An 18670-nucleotide genomic window follows, 5' to 3' on the forward strand; every position below is an offset into this window, starting at 1 on the left:
TCTCAGATGGCACAGTGGCAGCCGGCGGTTTCCCAGTCGCGCTAGGCCCGCCGTGGGGACTCGAGGCCACCTGCGAGCTTTCTCTGCAGCGTGCGCGCGGGGGAGGGGCGGAGGCAGCGGCGGAGGCGGCACCCAGGGGCCGCGGCCGGGGAGGCCGGGACCATCGCAGTGACAGTTTCTTTCCTGCGGTGGTGGCGGCGGGGACGGCCGGCCTGCGCGTGGCTTCCCCAGGGGCCTGGTCGGCGCGACCGCCGAGGGGCACAGGAGGGGGAGAAGGGGGAGGAGGAGGGGGAGGAGGGGGAGGGGAGGAGGGGAGAGGGGGAGCGAGGCGCGGGCCGGCGCGAGTGCAAGGAGCAGAGCCGCGCGCTGCGCGCACGAGGAGCGGGGCCGGCGCGGCCGAGGCCGGCGAGCGGGCGCTCCACGCTGGGGGCCGCGTCACCCGGCCGCAGGGCCTTCTAGCAAAAGCCACCGCGGCCCGGGCTGCAGCGGCCAGACGGATGCCAAGGCCACACGGCAGGCGCGGGGACAGCCGCCGCAGCCGCCGTCCCACGCGGGCTCCGGACCTCGGGGGGCTGCGGGTGAGTGGCCGCGCGCGCGCGTGAGTGTGAGCGCGCCCCGGCACGGGCGGGGGCGCAGGCGGGGGGCAGGTGCCCGCGGGCCCCTCTGCGGGGCTCGCTCGGCGGGGAGCAGGCGCGCTCTGCCGCGGCTCACTTCCTTCCTGCCGGTCCTGTGCGCGGCTCCCGCCGGCCCCCGGGGGTTGCTTTCACCTTGACCGGGGAGGCAGGAAGCGGTGGCTGCCGGTGGCGGGGCGGGACTCTGGCGGTGACCTGTGCGCGTGTGCTTCTCGTTCCGACTCGGGGTGCAGCCTTGGGGAGGGTGCCGGCGTGCCGGAGGACCACCGCGCTGCTTCTGGGGTGCGCGGCGTGGGGGCTGGAAAAGCAGACCTTGACCCGCCCCTGCAGGGCGAGTGGGGCGCCTTCCTAGATGAGGTTGACTTTTATGCCATTTTCCTCTCCCCTGAATAATTCAAGCCTTAGCCGAAAGCACAGAGAAGTGGATAGTCAGCTGAAACATGTTCCAAAACTCTCTGAAACAACCCACAGTCCCGATCCAAGAGCCTAAGGTGCCACAATCACTGGGGGGTTGGGGGGGGTGTATTTAAGTTGTATAAGTAATGAGTAACTTAGGAAACAGAACCTCATCGAGAGGATCGAAAAAAGTCTTCTATCTGGTTGGCACTGGGGGTGGGTTGGGGACGGCTTTCTGGAAATCAGTGTCTGATGTGAGTAAAACAGACATCTTTCAACGTAAGCTCCAGTGAGCACCCTGCTTTGCAAACATCCTGCTAATCACGGAGAATAAACTGAAGTCCTGGGTTTTAAGGCGTGTCCAGAATGATCCTGGATATCACTAGGGTGCCGTTTGAGGATCTCATGAGTCAAGGCCCGTCAAGGTCAATATGGCAGATTTGTTCTAACAGTTAAATTACACCTGGATGTTTGAGTTCCTGTTCCAAGGGGGCGGGGGTGCTTCCTTTTTCTATGGTTGTTTTACAACAAAGATGAAACCACTGTGTTCTGTTTCTTTCCAGACCTTGTTTTGGTTGGCAGTCTTACATTTGTGGGGTGGATGTTCAATTAAACTTCAAAAGTTTGGGGATTGCACTGTAGTGGGCATTGTGTAGGTGCACTAGAAAAATCTGTATTTTTCATACAAGTCAGTGTCTTTGAGAAAGAGGTTCCTCTTACCATGTGCTCCATTACAGCGTCTTCATTCAAAGACACAAAATGTTGGAGACCTAGAAAACGACCTGGCTGCTTGCGTCTGTCCAAGTACATATACGGCAATTTGTTGGCCTCTTGGGATATACTTGACCTGTGATTTATGTATCAGCTGGTTCTTGGGAATTTTAAGACCTGTGTTTTCTTATACTCCTCGCTAAAATATGCACCATTTAAATTACCAGGCAGATGATTCTAGTCCGTTATTCATATTGCCAACTTTGGGGCTAGTTTCTTGCCTGCTTTTGTGCCTGTTTCACAGGAGGCTTGGAGGGAGAGAGAGCACAGAACCATGGCCCCAGGGTTATGTTCCGCAGAGAGGCTTCTCCTGGAGAGAAAAAGGTCTCTGGGGTTGGTTCCTGAGAAGACTGATAAAAATAGTTAGAGAGTTGTTCATGCTAGCTGCCTCTTTTTACTCTCAGCACAGAGGACGTAACCGACACAGCTTGGTCGTCGTGTTCCTCCATTAAGGACTCTTCCCAAGCCAATTTACAGCTGCAATCCAGGAAGTGAGATTGATTTTTACAGGGAAGCAAAGCCTGGTGATTCTTGCACAAACTATGAGGGAGTAGGAGGAATGTGAGAGGTGCCCCCAAATCCCAGCTGCCTACCTGGAAGGATGCATTTATAAATTAGATCCATTTTAATCCACTGGGTTCGTGATTCTGCCCAACACTAGCATTTTTTGTCAATCCTGTGAGAGGTGTGTAAGTAACTTCGGTTGAGACCAGGAGAAATGACTCACGGTCATCCTGGAGAATATTTGAATCAGCTTTTGGTCCCTAAGGCTAATGGATTACAGCTGCTCCATGAAGATTTGTTACGTGAGTACCAGTTCTAAAATGTGTATCTTCCCAATTTAACTACATCATCACCTCTTCTAGTATGGATTCTTTTTAGCCATCCCTTGGCGTGGATTACTAATCATTCCATCCAACTGAAGCCCAGTTGATACATTCATGTAAGAAGACTGACTTCCTCAAAGGGACTGTAAGAATCCCTCCAAACAAAACATAAACACACAGCACTGTGTTTGTACCTGTTGACCTGCTCATTCCAGCTGTCCAAACATGTCAATTGTCCGGTCGGACATGTGAGTGTACATTCAGAAGTCCTGAGTTGACATCAGAATGCTCGACTCAGGAATGATCTGGATGTAGCCACATCTAGATGTGGCTTTTGTCAGAAATTATTTGCACTTCTAAGCAAATCAGATGAACTTCTAGTACAATCCTGTATCTCCTCATGCTAAGTGGAAAAGCCGGTTAGACATTTGGCAAGTTGCTAACTCTTCAAAGCACATGTTGTTTGATTTTTTTACATTTTAAATTAAACCCATGTTATGTTTGCCCATTGATGTGGTTGCCTTAGACACATTAATTCAGACTGCTGGTTACTTAGTAACTTGTAGTTATTAAAAGCAGCCCCTTGATGTAAGTACCAATAATTCATATGTTTTGATTTGCTCTAGTTAGCCTTTCACGGTACTCTTGGAAATGGGTGCATTGTATGATTTAGAGTGTTATACCTTCTTCTTCTTCTTCTTCTTTTTTTTTTAATTATTCTGACTTTCCATCCCCAATCACTAGCGGTTTACCCTGTAGCTCATGATCTAATTTCAGGATGAAAGATTAGAAAGCTGTCTGAAATTTGCCCGGATATTAACATTATAGTGCATATTAATAATGGAATTTTTCTCTTGCATAGCCTTCCTTTTATGTGTTTCCGTCAAGCTTGTTTCATTCTGAACAAAAATCAGATGAGATCCTTAATCACTGAAATTTTTTTTCTGTTGGGTGGTGTTGAAAATAAATATGTAAAATTAAAAAATAGCTCATCGCTGTTCTGCAGTGACATAAACACTGCTATTCTCTGCATAATGAAACATGGCCATTCTCATTAAGTAGTTGTTTGGGAAGTAGGCACTCGAGCACTTGAACAGGAGTTGAAAGCATGTTCCTGCCATGTCTTAGTAAGGCCCTTGAAAGCCAGGGTGTGCAATTTTGATTGGATGAGGTAGCCAATTCAAGGTAGGTTCCTTGAAAGCAGTAAGTGATGAAGGCATTCTTTCAGAAGAGTGTTTGGCACTTGAGTGGATTTGTAGAAGGGGGAGGGGGTGGAATCAAGTGTCAGTAATGACGGCCTGATGGCATAGCCTCCCGGTGACACTGAGTGGAGAAGGGAAAATGCCAGGCAGTCAGACCTCATGTGCAAGAGGGACGGTGAACCTGGGCACGAGCGTGACCACCCATTTGTTCCATATCTGGTCGGTCACAGCATCCTTGAGCCCTGGTGTAACCTCAGAATCTTGCAAACATCTGGCAAATATTTATTAATAACTATTAATAAATATTTAACACGTGCAATATGCCAGACACTGGACGAAACCTTACGTGTGTTTTCGCAGGGACAATGGAGTAGTTAGAAGCATGCATTCTTTTTGCCATTTACCAGCTGTGTGTCCTTGGTCAAGTCACTAACTTCTCTGAGCCTCTATTTCTTCATTTTTCAATTGGGATATTAATTTCTGTCTCATAGGCTTTGGGGCAGGGTTGAGTAGATGTAAATGAAAGTGTTTAGAAGTTCCTGGCACCGAGTTAAGTGCTATATGTGTTGCTGTTGTTATTATTAATTCATAAAACAACCTTATGGAATAGGTATCATTTTGCAGATTAAAAAACAGGGGTACAAAGAGGTGAGGGAATTGCTCAGGGTCATAGGCTGCTAAGTGATAGAGTTGGGAGTGAAACCCAGGCAGTGACTCTGGTGCCTACTTCCCGAACGTGTGTGTGTGTGTGTGTGTGTGTGTGTGTGTGTGTGTGTGTCTGTCTCCTGTAACCCATACCAGGTGCTGGGAACACTACAGGGAGCGTGGAAAGTGGGGGCTTGTCGATGGAGACTGAGGGCTCCAGTCATTTCCACTGTGGAATTTGCCATCTCCAAAAGAGAATACATACCCAGATTGTTGCACAAAATTTTTGCTGGTTTTCCTTGATATTTTGGTATTTTGTAAATCCTGTGTTTCATTAAGTTCTTTATTTATAAATATATATTTTTTAATTTTTTAAATGTTTATTTAGTTTTGAGAGACAGAGAGAGACAGAGTATGAGCAGGAGAGGTTTAGAGAGAGAAGGAGGACACAGAATCTGAAGCAGGCTCCAGGCTCTGAGCTCCGAGCTGTCAGCACAGAGCCCGACGTGGGGCTCGAACTCAAGAACCGAGAAACCATGGCCTGAGCCGAAGTTGGACACTCAACAGACCGACTGAGCCATCCAGGTGCCCCTTAAGTTCTTTATTAAGCATGGTTCCAATGTGTGTTTTCACCTGTGCTTGAAGTACTGGTTATTTTTGTTTCTAACGGTTAACATATGCAGTGTATATTCATTTATTACATCTCCTTATATTCAGTGATTCTTTGCTGGAGGTAGAGAGGATAGGTCTCCTTAATATATACTATAATGTATACATGATTTATTATTTACATAATGCATAATGTGATACTATGTGTTTGTATAATATAGGGTATATAAGCTTTATGCAATGTATATAGTATGTGCATCATATAACATGTATTATATACATCTGTATATGTTATATAATATATACTATATAATACATTATATTAAGGAGACACATTGTATACAAGGAATCACTGGGTACAAGGAGAGATGTTACAGGGGCACTTGGGTGGTTCGGTTGGTTGAGCGTCCGACTCTTGGTTTCAGCTCAGGTCATGGTCTCGTGGTTTGTGGAATCGAGTCCCACATCAGTCAACATGCTGGCGAACCTGCTTGGGATTCTCTCTCACTCTCTCTCTCTCTCTCTGCCTTCCCCCCACTTGAACTCTTTCACTCTCTCAAAATAAATAAAGAAACTTAAAAAAAAGGAGAGACATTACAAATGAGTATGTGTACATTATATAGTTGGGCAGATACCAGCATTCTGGACCACGTCTATGCCCTTCACCTCTCTCTACACTCCCAGAGTCTTGTCTCCCATTTGTGAGCCACAGTGAGTTTATAATGACATTTCATAACCATTTTTATTCAGAATATTTTATAGAATAACAGCCAAATAATTTTAGGTGTTTTTTTCCACTTGTTGAAGTTATTATGTTTAATTAGAAGAGGCCAGATTTTAATTATAGGTGGGAAGACTGCCATAGCAACAAAGAATAAAAAATCCTTAATTTCCCCAGAGCTACTTTAGAATGGAATATGTCATCACCGATTTCAATATTTTACCATTACGTTAGTCCTTGTAATTCTTTGTTCTGATAAATAACTTTCAGAAATCTGTAACTGGTATTTTTTTTCCTAGGGAGGCAAAAACTTTCCTTAGTCTTGTATAAAGTTAACAGGTACTATTTTGTTGAGGAAAAGTTTTAAATCTCATCTTAAAAGATATCGTCTGTGTCCTTTGACTTAATTTTTTGTATAAATTGCACATTATTATTTAACTCAAGTTCAATTCCTTTTAAAGTGACTGTTTTTAAATTTCTTTAACGTTTGCTTATCGTTGAGAGAGAGAGAGAGAGAGAGAGCGTGAGTGGGCGAGGGGCAGAGAGAGGGAGACACAGAATTCGAAGCAGGCTCCAGGCTCAGAGCTGTCAGCACAGAGCCCGACATGGGGCTCGAACCCACGGACTGCGAGATCATGACCTGTGCCGAAATGGGACACTTAACTGACTGAGCCACCCAGGGGCCCATGAAGCAACTATTTTCAGATTTTGAGAATTTAAACCCGATTTTGAAAGAGCAAGATGGTATTTACCACAGGCCACCACCTGTGGTCGTGATGGGCCCTGGAGGCTTCATACCCTGGATCCACCCCCCGGAGCCTGCCTGGGGTTGGAAGGAGGAATCTGCTCACTAGTACTCTGTTTCTGATCACACCTCCCGCCCTCATGCGTCTAGCATCTCTAGGTTGGAGTGAATCAGGGGCCTACGCGGCCCATCGGTTCCTCTTTCAGTAGCCTGGGTTGTCACCACGGCCCCCAGGATGCCAAGCAAGGCAGGAGGTTGAACGAGATGCCTCGTGGCCCTGTTCCCAAGAGAGAGTCAGGGCACTCGAGAAACACGTCTTCTGAATTAAACAAGAAAACCTCGTTAAGGATGGAAGAGTTTGAGTTTCGGTGGATTTGGTGTTTTACTGGGTAAACCTTTGCTATGCTTTTGTTGCGATGGAATCACAGAAGCTGAACCAAAGATCCCACTCGGGCTCATGCAAGAGAAAACTCTACCGGGACCTGCCAGGAATGACTCATTTTGATGGACTTGATGACTTTCTGGGTAATTTGGAAACAGGAGGCCAGCGATGACTCATCATGAACCCTTCCTGGCTCGGGGTGAACACTGCCTGCCTCTCTTGCCTTTACCCGTGCTCAGAAAGTCACTGTAGTGTGGGGGCCTTATGGGGGTGTAGCACTTCAGATGTGAATGGCTGAGGCACTGACTGGCTGTGCACCTGTTAGTTAAAGGCAGAAAGAAAACTGTAATATGAGTAATAGCGGTTAGGGTTAAATGCAGCTCCTCCAAGGACCATGTGATTTTGTTCGTCCTGTTGCTAGAACTGTAGATTTTAACGCCCGAAAGGTGCATTTCAGCCACCAAGAAGGCATGGAGACAGGTCTTCATGGCTGTGGGTTCATGCTTCAGCCTTCAAATTTATTTTTGAGTCTGTCTGTGAAAGGCCGGTTGATGAGCTGTTCCTCAGTCCAGTCGTCTTTAACAGGAGAAGCAGACAGACACGATGGGTGGAACCAAGTTAGAAAAGAGAGGCCTGAAATAAGCCGTTTCTTGTAAAAATGGGGCAGAGAAACTGCTCACTGAATCTATATCGAACTGCAAGCAAACAAAACAAAATGGAAAAGATAGAAATCACTTGGAATCCTTGGTGAGTGCGAAGCTTTGTTTTCCTGATTCATGAAACATTCAAGAAGTTAAAATATATGTTTTTAGAAAAAGTCTTTTGGGGCGCCTGGGTGGCGCAGTCGGTTAAGCGTCCGACTTCAGCCAGGTCACGATCTCGCGCTCCGTGAGTTCGAGCCCCGCGTCAGGCTCTGGGCTGATGGCTCGGAGCCTGGAGCCTGTTTCTGATTCTGTGTCTCCGTCTCTCTCTGTCCCAAAAATAAATAAAAACGTTGAAAAAAAAAATTAAAAAAAAAAAAAGAAAAAAGAAGAAAAAGTCTTTTAATGTTTATTTATTTTGAGAGAAAGAGAGCATGAGTAGGGGAGGGGCAGAGAGAGAGAGAGAGACTGAGAGAGAGGGAGAGAATTCTCCGCAGCACAGAGGCTGACGCAGGCTCGAACTCGTGAACCGTGAGATCGTGACCTGAGCCAAGGTCAAGAGTTGGAGGCTCAACCGACTGAGCCACTCCAGGCGCCCCTGAAGTGTGGGTTTTCAAAGAAATCTTCTTTCCAGCAACTACATATTTCATTTTCCTGTGTGACAGTAAGGCCACCCAGCTCGGCCATCAGGCTGGACCAGCTTCTCTGCATTTAGAAAGCCTCTGAATAACCACCACTGCCTTAACAATATCGTGGAGGAAGAAAGGCACAAGTAAACTCTGACTTCATTCTGGAGAAACTTGACTCGGAGAGTAATTTACCAAAATCCACGCATCTGGGAACTGGCAGGGCCAGGATTAGCATCTGGAGCTACCTACTAAATTTAATTTAATTTACCCACTAAATTTATCGACTTAACAGAAGGATAAGTTGTCTGATTATGAAGTGATACCTACTTGTGACAAACTGTACAGACATGAATGAATTGAATGCGAAAAGTCCTTCAGGATCCCGTCGTTGAGAGAACAGCCTGAGAAACATTCAGCGTATGTTGGTCAGACTTTTTTTCTTGCAAATGCCCATATATATCAACTACCCACTGATGAGTATTGCAAGGATGGAGTCCTACTTTCTGTTACTCTACAACTTGCTGTCCCCCCCCCCCCCCACTTAATGCTATAACTGGGACATCTTCCTGGTTCCGTGCATATAGATGTAAGTCCTTTCTAATGGCATCCTCCATTCTACAGATTCTTTATTTTAAGTAACAGCCTTTTGATGGCTATTTTTACTTCCTAAATTTTCATATTTTTAAACCATGCTGCAATGAGAGAGAGAGGGAGGAAGGGGTGTGCGTGCGTGCGTGTGTGTGTGTGTGTGTGTGTGTGTGTGTGTGGTATATTACTTGGTCTAAGGGGAAATCTTAGAATCGGAATTGCATATTATAAACAGGAATGCATATTATAAAAAACTGCCAAGTTTTCCTCGTGTCCTCATCAATATTTATTCTGATCAATCATGAAAATGTTATTAATCAAATAACTGAAGATGTCCTGCTCAAATCTGTAGTTTCTTTTTTTTTTTTTTAATTTTTTTTTCAACGTTTTTGTTTTTATTTTTGGGACAGAGAGAGACAGAGCATGAACGGGGGAGGGGCAGAGAGAGAGGGAGACACAGAATCGGAAACAGGCTCCAGGCTCTGAGCCATCAGCCCAGAGCCCGACGCGGGGCTCGAACTCACGGACCGCGAGATCGTGACCTGGCTGAAGTCGGACGCTTAACCGACTGCGCCACCCAGGCGCCCCAGTTTCTTAACTATTAGTGAAATGAAGCATTATTCACCTTACTTGGTATTCATATTTCTCTTATGACTCGTTCATTCCATTTTCCTGCTTTTATTCAACTCTTTACCTCTTTCTTACTGCTCTGCAAACAGTAAGAGGTAATAGATGTTACAGGGTCGCAAGGGACGCAAACTCTTGTCCTTCTGTTCGTTTCCTTTCAGAGGGATTGTTAAGGTACTAATTGAACCTGAAAAACAATAGTTTAAAGTAATGTCAGACTTCCAAAAAATTGCAGCAATGTAATAACATGGAATTTTTGTACGTCCTGTAGCCCGTTTTCCCAAATGTGAACCCCTTTCATTATCACAGTAGTTGTCACATCCGGAAAGTAATACTCTCACGTTGCTCTGTCTAATGCACAGATCTCAATGCACATTTCTTCAGCAGCCTTCCGGCCCGGGAGCCCCTGCAGAACTGTATTCTCTTTCAGTCTGAAACAGTTGCTCTGTCTTTAATCATTGTGACCCTTTCTTAAGAGCGATAGCTGGTTGTTTTATGGAAAATCCCTCCATTTGGGTGGGTGTGATGTTTCTTCATGAGAGAGAGAGAGAGAGAGAGAGAGTGTGTGTGTGTGTGCGCGCGCGCGTGTGTGTGCACAGTGGCAGATTAGCTGTGGAGTTCAGGAACCAGGAAGACTCAGGGTGGCCATTTCCACGTTTCACCAGGTTTTGTGCAATTGACGAGATGTGGGTACCATTCATTGAGGTGGGGGAGACGTTTACTCTGCGCAAGTCGAAAGCACCAAGGTCTCCGGTTCCTGGAGATGTCACATGTACAGTATCTTTGCCTACTTTTGTTCCCGTGCTTCACGAAGTCCACTCAACTCCTAAGGTCTATAGCTTTTCCTCAGAATTTCTCCCAAGTGCTATTTGTTCTCCAGTCTTCTTACCGCTCAGCCCAGACTTGGGGGTACCTCATCCACAGCTGCATATCATCCTAGGGGGTGCCTTTTCCTCTCCTCTGGAATTTTATCCATTGCTGCCAGACTTTCTTCTTTCAGCTCTATGGAAGTGTAACTGGTAGAAATTACTTTCATTTAATAACTACGTCCTGAGTGCCTAGTTGGGGCAGATCACCTTATGGGGCAGAGTTGCGAGTTAAATAAGAAATTATGCATAATCGAAGGGTTTCAGGGCCATTTTGCCTAGTGGTGAAAAGCAACCATAGCCTGGACTTACTCCTCACAAAAAATTAATTCCACACAGATCAAAGGTATTTATCCAGAAATACCCAGTCAGGAAAGTACTGGAAGAAAAGATGGGTGGACATATTAAAAAAAATTTTTTAGAAGACTTTCTAAAAGATGATGAAAAACCCAGATACCATAAAGAAGAGATGGAACCCCTTAACAGAGTAAAGTTTAAAGTTTTTCGTACAAAAATTAAAGGCCACCTAAACTGATAAATGTGGAAGGGAGGATGGAAATAGAAAAGTCACCATTTTCAAACACCGCAGTAACAGCTGTTCCAGGCAAGAATCATCTGTGGATGCTGAAATTAGTGGGCAGACGCACGTTTGTATACTCCTGAACTCCCTACAAGACACTTTATTTATTTTTTTTTAAATTAATTTATTTTTTAATTCACATCCAAGTTAGGGTTTGCACCAAGTTATGGTGCAACAATGATTTCGGGAGTAGGTTCCTTAATGCCCCTTACCCGTTTAGCCCATCTCCCCTCCCACACTACAAGATACTTTGTAACTACAAAGGGAAAAATGGTATCTTCACAGGGGAGAAGCCTGGCCCTTAACCAAGAGATCAAAGTTCGCATCACGGTTAAGGGGGCAAATCAACGCCTCCTGATGCACTGAGGAAGACACACTGTCATTTCTGAGGTCGTTTTTGCCCCCAAAAATGCACAACTCTCTGTGTTTCCTGTATTTTGTCTTTGTAGCAGTTACCACGGTGACCACACCTCTCCGCCTCACCCCTGCCCCAGCAGAATGTCAGTGTCATAAGATCGGGTGTTATCTCTTTGGTCACCATTGTATCACTGATTCTTAGCACAGACTATCGGCTTATAAATAATACTGTACAAACGAGTAAGAGAGTTTACTTGGAGCCAGTGATATTTGTGGGAAAGATGCCTTTAGCCTTGGAACGTGGTGACAAATCCCAGTTGGAGGTCCCGGTGGAAATGGATGGAGAACATTTGAACCGTGTTGCTAACACTCACGTTAAGCTTCAGTTCGAGTCACGAAAAATGATACGTCCTATGGAAGGAAAGCACGTTCACAGAAAAGACAGAAGGTTAACAGTTGAGAGGCACGGTGAGGGAAGACGTAGGGGAACTCTCCGGAGGCCAAGGCCGGGGCTGGTTCTGCAGTAGGGAATGTTTGGCTGACGAAGGCCAGACTTCCACAAGGGTCTTTGTAACTGTCTTGGGGCAGTTTTATCGGTTTTTGATGTGCATCGAGGGCTGCGGGGCTGCTTGGTGAGAATAGAGATCTGTGGGGCCCCTTTCTCAGGAATTCTGACTCGGTGGCATCTAGAAATCTGTTTCTTGTGACAACCACGCTCCTCCTCTACCGAATAACTACGGTGCAGGTGGGCCGGGCACCACACTCGGAGGAGACTTTATGCCAAGGTAGGGGGATGTCAGCTACCGGGCAGGAAACTAGGAAGGGAGCGACTGGTGAGCAAACAGGGCCCTTGCCGACGACTCTGGCAGCACTGGGTAGGGGGGCAGCTCTCGAAGCATTTTTAAATGGACTGCGATGGAGGAAACGGAAAGCCATGGAGAGGGGAGGGACTCGCCTGTTTTGCTCGCGTTCGCCGCATTGCAAACCAAAACATGTGAGCGCAGCTCTTTGCAGGAACATGTTGAACAGTTACAATTCCTGTGGTCAGGGGCCGTAGGGAGAGGCGCGCTGAGAAGTATTCCAGCCAGCACAGCTTTTGAGTAGTAGTGCTGGGCTCAATTCGTCTTGGTCAAGTCCTGTCCTTAGGAAATTGATGAAAATTAAATAAAACCGATTAATGATGCCCCAGGACTGACCTTACCTCTGAGCTTCAGGCAACTGGCAGGCAAGAAAATGATGTTATTTTTGTAATGTATTCTGACTCATTATGCTTCATTGAATTAGATAACTCCTGGGTAGTATTCCGTTCCAAACTTATGGCAGCAAAAAAAGGAAGTATGTGAAAATATACATTAAAGTTTAGTGGCTTACGGATGGCCTATTTTTAGAATGCATCTATTTCCAGGAAATCTGAGTACCTCAACAGCAGAAAAACAAAATTAACATGCTCATATGGATTTAAGATGACGAAATAATTGGGTACAGATAGGAATTTCCCCCTGACCCTCCAATTCATTTTCTAAATGAATACAAAATGTTTTATGATGCATATTAATTGGATCATCTCATTAACAAGAAAACATACAGAATCCTAAATTAGCACATGTATGAGCATATGAAATGCCTTTTGAATACCACGATTTAGAACTTACACTGAAAACCAGCAAATATTTTGAATTGGTAGAATAATTATGTATTTGAATTTCTCGACTATGTCTTCCAGTTGGTCAGTCCACAGACACCCAATCATTCTGCCTAAAAACTAAGCGAGTGAATGAATGCCCTTTTATGTATTTGGCAGAGAGAAGATTGTGAATCAGAGATCTGTGATGCTGAACTGAAATTTCATTTCTTTTTTATTTTCAATGCTTAAATACATTTATTAGAAAATCATAAATCATAGAAAACAAGGAACCGTCCTCAAGAAGTTAAAAATGGTGTCTTAATTCTAAACATGGTGAAAGGGATAAAGCGGTCCAGATAAATTAATAAAATAAGGTTGCAAGGATAAACCAAGCCCAAAGCTGATTCTTGGGAAACATCAATGAAAACCTCATTTCTGACAATATTAACCCAGAGAGAAAGAAGAAAACCCTCCAATAATTAACATTAGGAATGAAAAGGGATCCCTAACCACAGAACCATTAGTAACTTAAAACCTCTGAAGAGAACACCATCTGCGTTTGGATAAAATGGAAAAAAATTAGAAAAACTACTAACATCGACTCCAGGAGAAAGTAGGAAACCTGAATATTCCCAATAACCATTAAAAAATCCAATCGGCAGTTAGAAGTTTCTCCCCAGATGCCCCAACTCCTTCCGCACCACCAACCTCCTCCATTTTTATTCCCGGATCAGTCGATTTTCAAGGAGTGACATTTCATTTCCGCAGTAAAGCCTGTCATCCTTATCCATGCCCCAAGGGTTTGACCTTCTCCCAATTTCACCATTGACAGACCGTCAGATGCTATTTGAGCCTGAGCTCAGGGACCCTGTGCACCTGGTTCTGAGTCCCTGCTCTATCATTGGCTCACGGTGCTTACCTGTCCTGGGTTCTTGTTTCCTCCTCTGTCACACGGAGATGACGGTGGTCCTTTGTTGACACCAAGAGTCATGCTCTGTGCTCTTCTACAGGCATCATCTCACCTTCGCTTCTCAACAGCTTTTTCCTGGTTACTGTTCCCAAGCCCACTTCGCCGTCTGAGAAGCCGTGATCCTGTAGTGAGTGGTTGGAGTCAGAATTTGAACCCAAGTGGTCTGACCCTGGAGGTTGCCCGTCTCCTCTCGGTTCAGCTGCCCCCTCCCTGGGAAGGCTCTGGAGAGGCTCGAGATCCTGTGTGTTAGCCCATTCTAACAGTTAACCAGGGAAGGAAAGCTTTGTGTTACTAGTACTTACTCTGATGATGATAGATAGCTCCTTTGCTGTATTGAGGTGCCTACAGTCATACCTCACCTGCCCAGAACTTGGCTTGCTCTTATCTAGAAGACAGCGGAGGAAAAAAAAGAAAAGTAAGAAAATGCTCTTTGCACAGCCTGTTTGGAAATCACGGAGCACATTCACTGTGATCAGCACATAGTTTACTCACAGGGAGACTCCTTGAGATCTATGTCCAGTCTACACTTTAATATTACAAGTGAGTTTAAATTATTTTATCAGTGATCTAAGACTAAAAGGACAGAAAGACTGCGGCGCCTGAGTGGCCCAGTCGGTGAAGCATCTGACTCTTGGTTTCAGGGTCCAGGTCACGATCTCGAAGTTCACGAGTTCGAGCCCTGCGTTGGGCTCTGTGCTGGCAGTGGGGAGCCTGCTTGGGATTCTCTCTCTCCCTCTCTCTCTATCCCTCCCCTGCTTGTGATCTCTCTGTCTCTTTCTTTCTCTCTCAAAAGTAAACAAACATTGAAAAAAAGAAATAAAAGGACAGAAATACTGAGGTCAGAGACATTTCATAAAGAAGTTCTTTTTAAATTGATTTTCTACACAGGTGCCAATTAGAAATGGAGGGAGGCGTTGCTGTTGGTACGTTGAAATAGAGTGGAATCATCAACAGTTAAATAATATTTATATTTTAATCAAAGAAGAAGGTAATATCGTGGCGATCTTTCCTTCAAAAATGGTTAGATCTCACAAATTTCTACTGTTACTATTATTTTTAAATTTTTTTAAATTTTATTTCTGAAATGTAATAGACATCAAGACTGGAGGACAGAAGCAATTAACCTGACTTCTCTGAGAACTCAGTGTGAGAAGGGACTGCTTTTCTGTGATGTTTCTCCTGCACGCCAGGAACTATAATGGAACTTTTATTTATTACCTTATGTATTACCTCACATATATCCGCCTTTTAGGTTTAAGCTTCCTCTGGAAAGGTGTTTCTCCCTTCCATTTTATAGAGGAAGATAAAACGCACAAAAAAGATGCCACAGCCCTCCCAACTCATAAGTGGTCGAAGCTGGATTCTCCTACAGGTGTATTTGGCCCCAAAGCCCAAGCTCTTGGTGCTGAAGGGCTGCAAGCACTCCATTCTCGTGGCGGCATAAAAACGATGTCACGCTATGAGAAATAATTACTTTGCGGCACACGGGAGACTCGATAGCTTTCAAGGTAGCCTAGACTTACCTCGGAGTAATTTCAAACATGCGTCGGGAGTGGTGATTTATTTAATAACCTTTCCTGCAGCAACCGCATTCTTGCTGATTGATCTGGTCTAAAGCCCAGTGTTGTGTGGTGTGTCTAACCCGGAATATCCCTCCCTCTAGGGACTGGAGATGAATGCCTCGTAGGTACTCATAGGTGGTACTCATGAGTAGAGGGGGAAAATGCAACCAAAGCTGTTTCTAATTTTCTTATCAAGTCTCATATTCACCTCATCGGTGCTGCAGTACAAATAAAGTGCCCTCTTATTTGTAAAGACATGTTTATCTGGACCAGCGCATTTCTGATGTGCAGATACCTACGATGAGTATAAAAGAATCATAGTAATCTTTGGTTTTCAGGTCTGGAATTTGTATAGCTTTTGAAAAGGACAGCAAGTGTGGGCCTCGGTCCTTTTGTTCCTAAAGCAGGTCCCAATCTGTAAGAGAGTGACTGACGTGGGGGAGGCATCCTTGCGTCTCTGTCATTTGAGGCATGCAAATGACAACTTACCCCCTTTCATCTGAATCAGGTTATGACCGTGCCGCTCAAAGCCTAGGTGATGGTCGTTTCCTTTATTTATCTCCAGCAAAGTCAATGGCGCCATGTTCTTCCTGCAGGGGAGGGGCAGGGAAAGAGGGAGACACGGCACGAGAACTCTAACCCAGTGGGGACAAGAAAGGCTGCCGGCTGGCCGACTGGGAATGGGAGTCCAGGAGGTGGCCGTGGCATGGGGCTGCTCCGGCCTCCCTCACCTGCGGGCAGGACACCCCTGCTTTTCCAGTTCGTACCACAGCCCTCTGGTCGCCCGCTGTGCCCCGGAGAAAACGGCCCGCTTGGGAACTCGCCTCACTGGCTCCTGTGCCTGCCGGGTCTCTAAGGAGACTGCTCAGTGCCTGGTCGACTCCTCTGTGTTCTGGAAAGTATGGTCTTGTGTGTGAAAGTGGGTCAGAGTTCTGAGCTTAGCCGCCTAAGAAGGTATTAAAAAAAAAGGAAAGAAAGGAAGGGAAAGTTCAGGGATGGGACATGTCACAAAATACACACTGTGCTAGGTCAAATATTTTCTTCTTCATTCTTGGCATTATTTGCTGCTGGTTTTCTCTTTTTTGATGTTTATTTATTTTTAATTTTTTAAATTTACTCATTTTGAGAGAGAGAGGAAGAGCGTGCACATGGAGGAGGGGCAGAGAGAGAAGTCATCAACAGACAACTCCAAACGGGCTCCGCGCTCAGCACGCAGCCTGATGCGGGACTCGAACCCACGAACGGTGAGATCGTGACCTGAGCTGAAATCAAGAGTCAGATGCTTAACTGCCTGAACCACCCAGGCACCGTTTATTTATTTATTTTGAGAGAGAGAGAGAGAGAGAGAGAGAACGAGCAGGGGAGGGGCAGAGAGAGAGAGGGAGAGAGAATCCCAAGCAGGCTCCGCACTGTCAGCACAGAGGCTGACACGGGGGTCGGTCCCATGAACGGTGAGATCGTGACCTGAGCTGAAATCAAGAGTCCGATGCTTACCCGGCTGAGCCCCCCAGGCGCCCCTGCTGCTGGCTTTTAATTCAAAGGCAGAATTGTAGAGCTGCTTCCGCACCGTGTTGGGGAGAGTTGGGACTTGGTGACATCACATGGGGACCCCCAATTCCAAAGGACTCTGCTACTGGGCTGTAAAACTGGGGACGCAGGGAGAGTAAACTCTCATCACCTCAGAGCTGTGCAGTGTCACTATGGGGAGGGCTCCTGCCTCTCACAGGCCACCCTCTCTCCGTCCCATCCTCTCTGGGCAAGGTTGGAGCCGTTCGTCGGTTCCACGAGGTCCTCGTCGGCTGCGACTGCTGGGACGGGAGTTGGCCTTAAGCTGTTCCGTGTGAATAGATGTGGTTCTGACCAGCTCCCCAAGCCCTCGTGTGCCAGGCTTCCCGGAACGCAGACCCTCCCCTGACTCCTCTTTGAAAAGGTCTTTGGAAGAGGAAAACGGTGTGTGTTGGGAGGCGGCCGCCAGGAAAGGGGGCCGGGGGTGCAGGCAAACAGACGGGGGCTCTAAAGCAAACAGAACTCTCGAGAGCTGCGGCACAGGTCAAGTGTATCTCTGGGCTGTGGATCCGAGGTCGTCAAGTGGCGGGAAGGCGGGGTCCCCTTGGGCGTGGCTGGGATGGAAGCCGGCTTTCCCGAGGGGTGTTTGCAGTCGGCTGGGGGCCGCTGTGAAGTGATGGAGTGGGGCCACGACGAGCGTGGCTGTGGACGAGGGAGGTGACCCTGGGGGGGGGTGTCCAGGAGGGACGCCAGGCAAGCGGATGATGCAGCCAGGCTGGCCCCAAAGGCCGCCCCTGCCCCGGGGCCCTCCACCCGTGAAGGGAGACTCCGTGTCGCTGGTGCGTGAAGGTGACCACCGCCTGCGGCCTTCTCGGTGCCTCGCTCCGCTGATGTCCGGCCCTCCAGCCGCAGCGGTGACTACTCTTTAGCGCCCACGGTCATCTTTGCCCGGCTTCCCTCCGTGGCGGCTGGAGGGCGAGGAGCTGGACCGCACGGTGTGGCCGGCGTCCTGCCAGCCTGCCGTGCCGTGCCGTGCCGTCGTCACACGGGTCGCTGCCTTCCCCCAAGTGCCATTTGCTTCCAGCGATGACGCTTCTGTTGTTTGCCCGTCCTCATGGCTTCAGTGTCCTCTGCAAGGACTCCACATTCTCCTGGCTTCATGGGCTGTCACCACCTCCCCGTGTCACCAAGACACCATCACCTCTGCCCTGGATCCCTGCGGTGGCCCCCTCACTGACCGCCGGCTTCTTCCCTGGCACACCCAAGGGGCTTTTTAAAATTATAATGCCGGGGCGCCTGGGGGGCTCAGTCGGTTCATGCCCGACTTTGGCTCAGGGCATGATCCCACACGGTTCGTGAGTTCGAGCCCCACGTCGGGCTCTGTGCTGACAGCTCGGAGCCTGAAGCCTGCTTCGGATTCTGCGTCTCGCTCTCTCTCTGCCCCTTCCCTGCTCCTGCTCTGTCTCTCTCTCTCTTTCTCTCAAAAATAAATACTACAAATTAAAAAAAACCCACTCTTCTAAAAAAAATAATAAAATTATAATGCCGTTTGCATCACTTCTTCGCTGAACCCCCTGAAAAGTCCCCCGTTTCAGTCCAAGCAAGAGCAGAGGTGGATATGGAGAGCTGTATGCCTCCTCACCTTCCTCGCCCCTCTGGCTTCATTTCCTCCGCCTCCTCTCTGCTGCAGCCAGCAGCTTTCTTGCTTTCTCTCAAGCCTGCTGATGCGTCTACCCCGGGGCCTTTGCACCATCTCTCTCTTTCCTCTCCCTCACCTCCTTCAAGCCCTT

General features: G+C 47.0%; 1 protein-coding gene across 2 annotated transcripts in view; it reads left to right on the forward strand.

Annotated features, from left to right (window-relative positions):
* Positions 1-386: 386 nt before the first annotated feature.
* Positions 387-18670, forward strand: part of STAMBPL1 (STAM binding protein like 1) — a 48334-nt gene continuing 30050 nt past the window's right edge. The window contains exon 1 of one of the 2 annotated variants that reach the window (XM_040454263.1): positions 387-578. The gene's annotated coding sequence lies outside the window, so the exon portion shown is untranslated. Of the gene's footprint in view, positions 579-16581; positions 16619-18670 lie in introns of those variants that run through there. The other variant, XM_040454264.1, reaches the window with a different exon arrangement.

Source organism: Herpailurus yagouaroundi, unplaced genomic scaffold (assembly GCF_014898765.1).
Source record: "Herpailurus yagouaroundi ecotype Mexico unplaced genomic scaffold, PumYag 211, whole genome shotgun sequence".
In the NCBI taxonomy this organism is placed as follows: domain Eukaryota; kingdom Metazoa; phylum Chordata; class Mammalia; order Carnivora; family Felidae; genus Herpailurus; species Herpailurus yagouaroundi.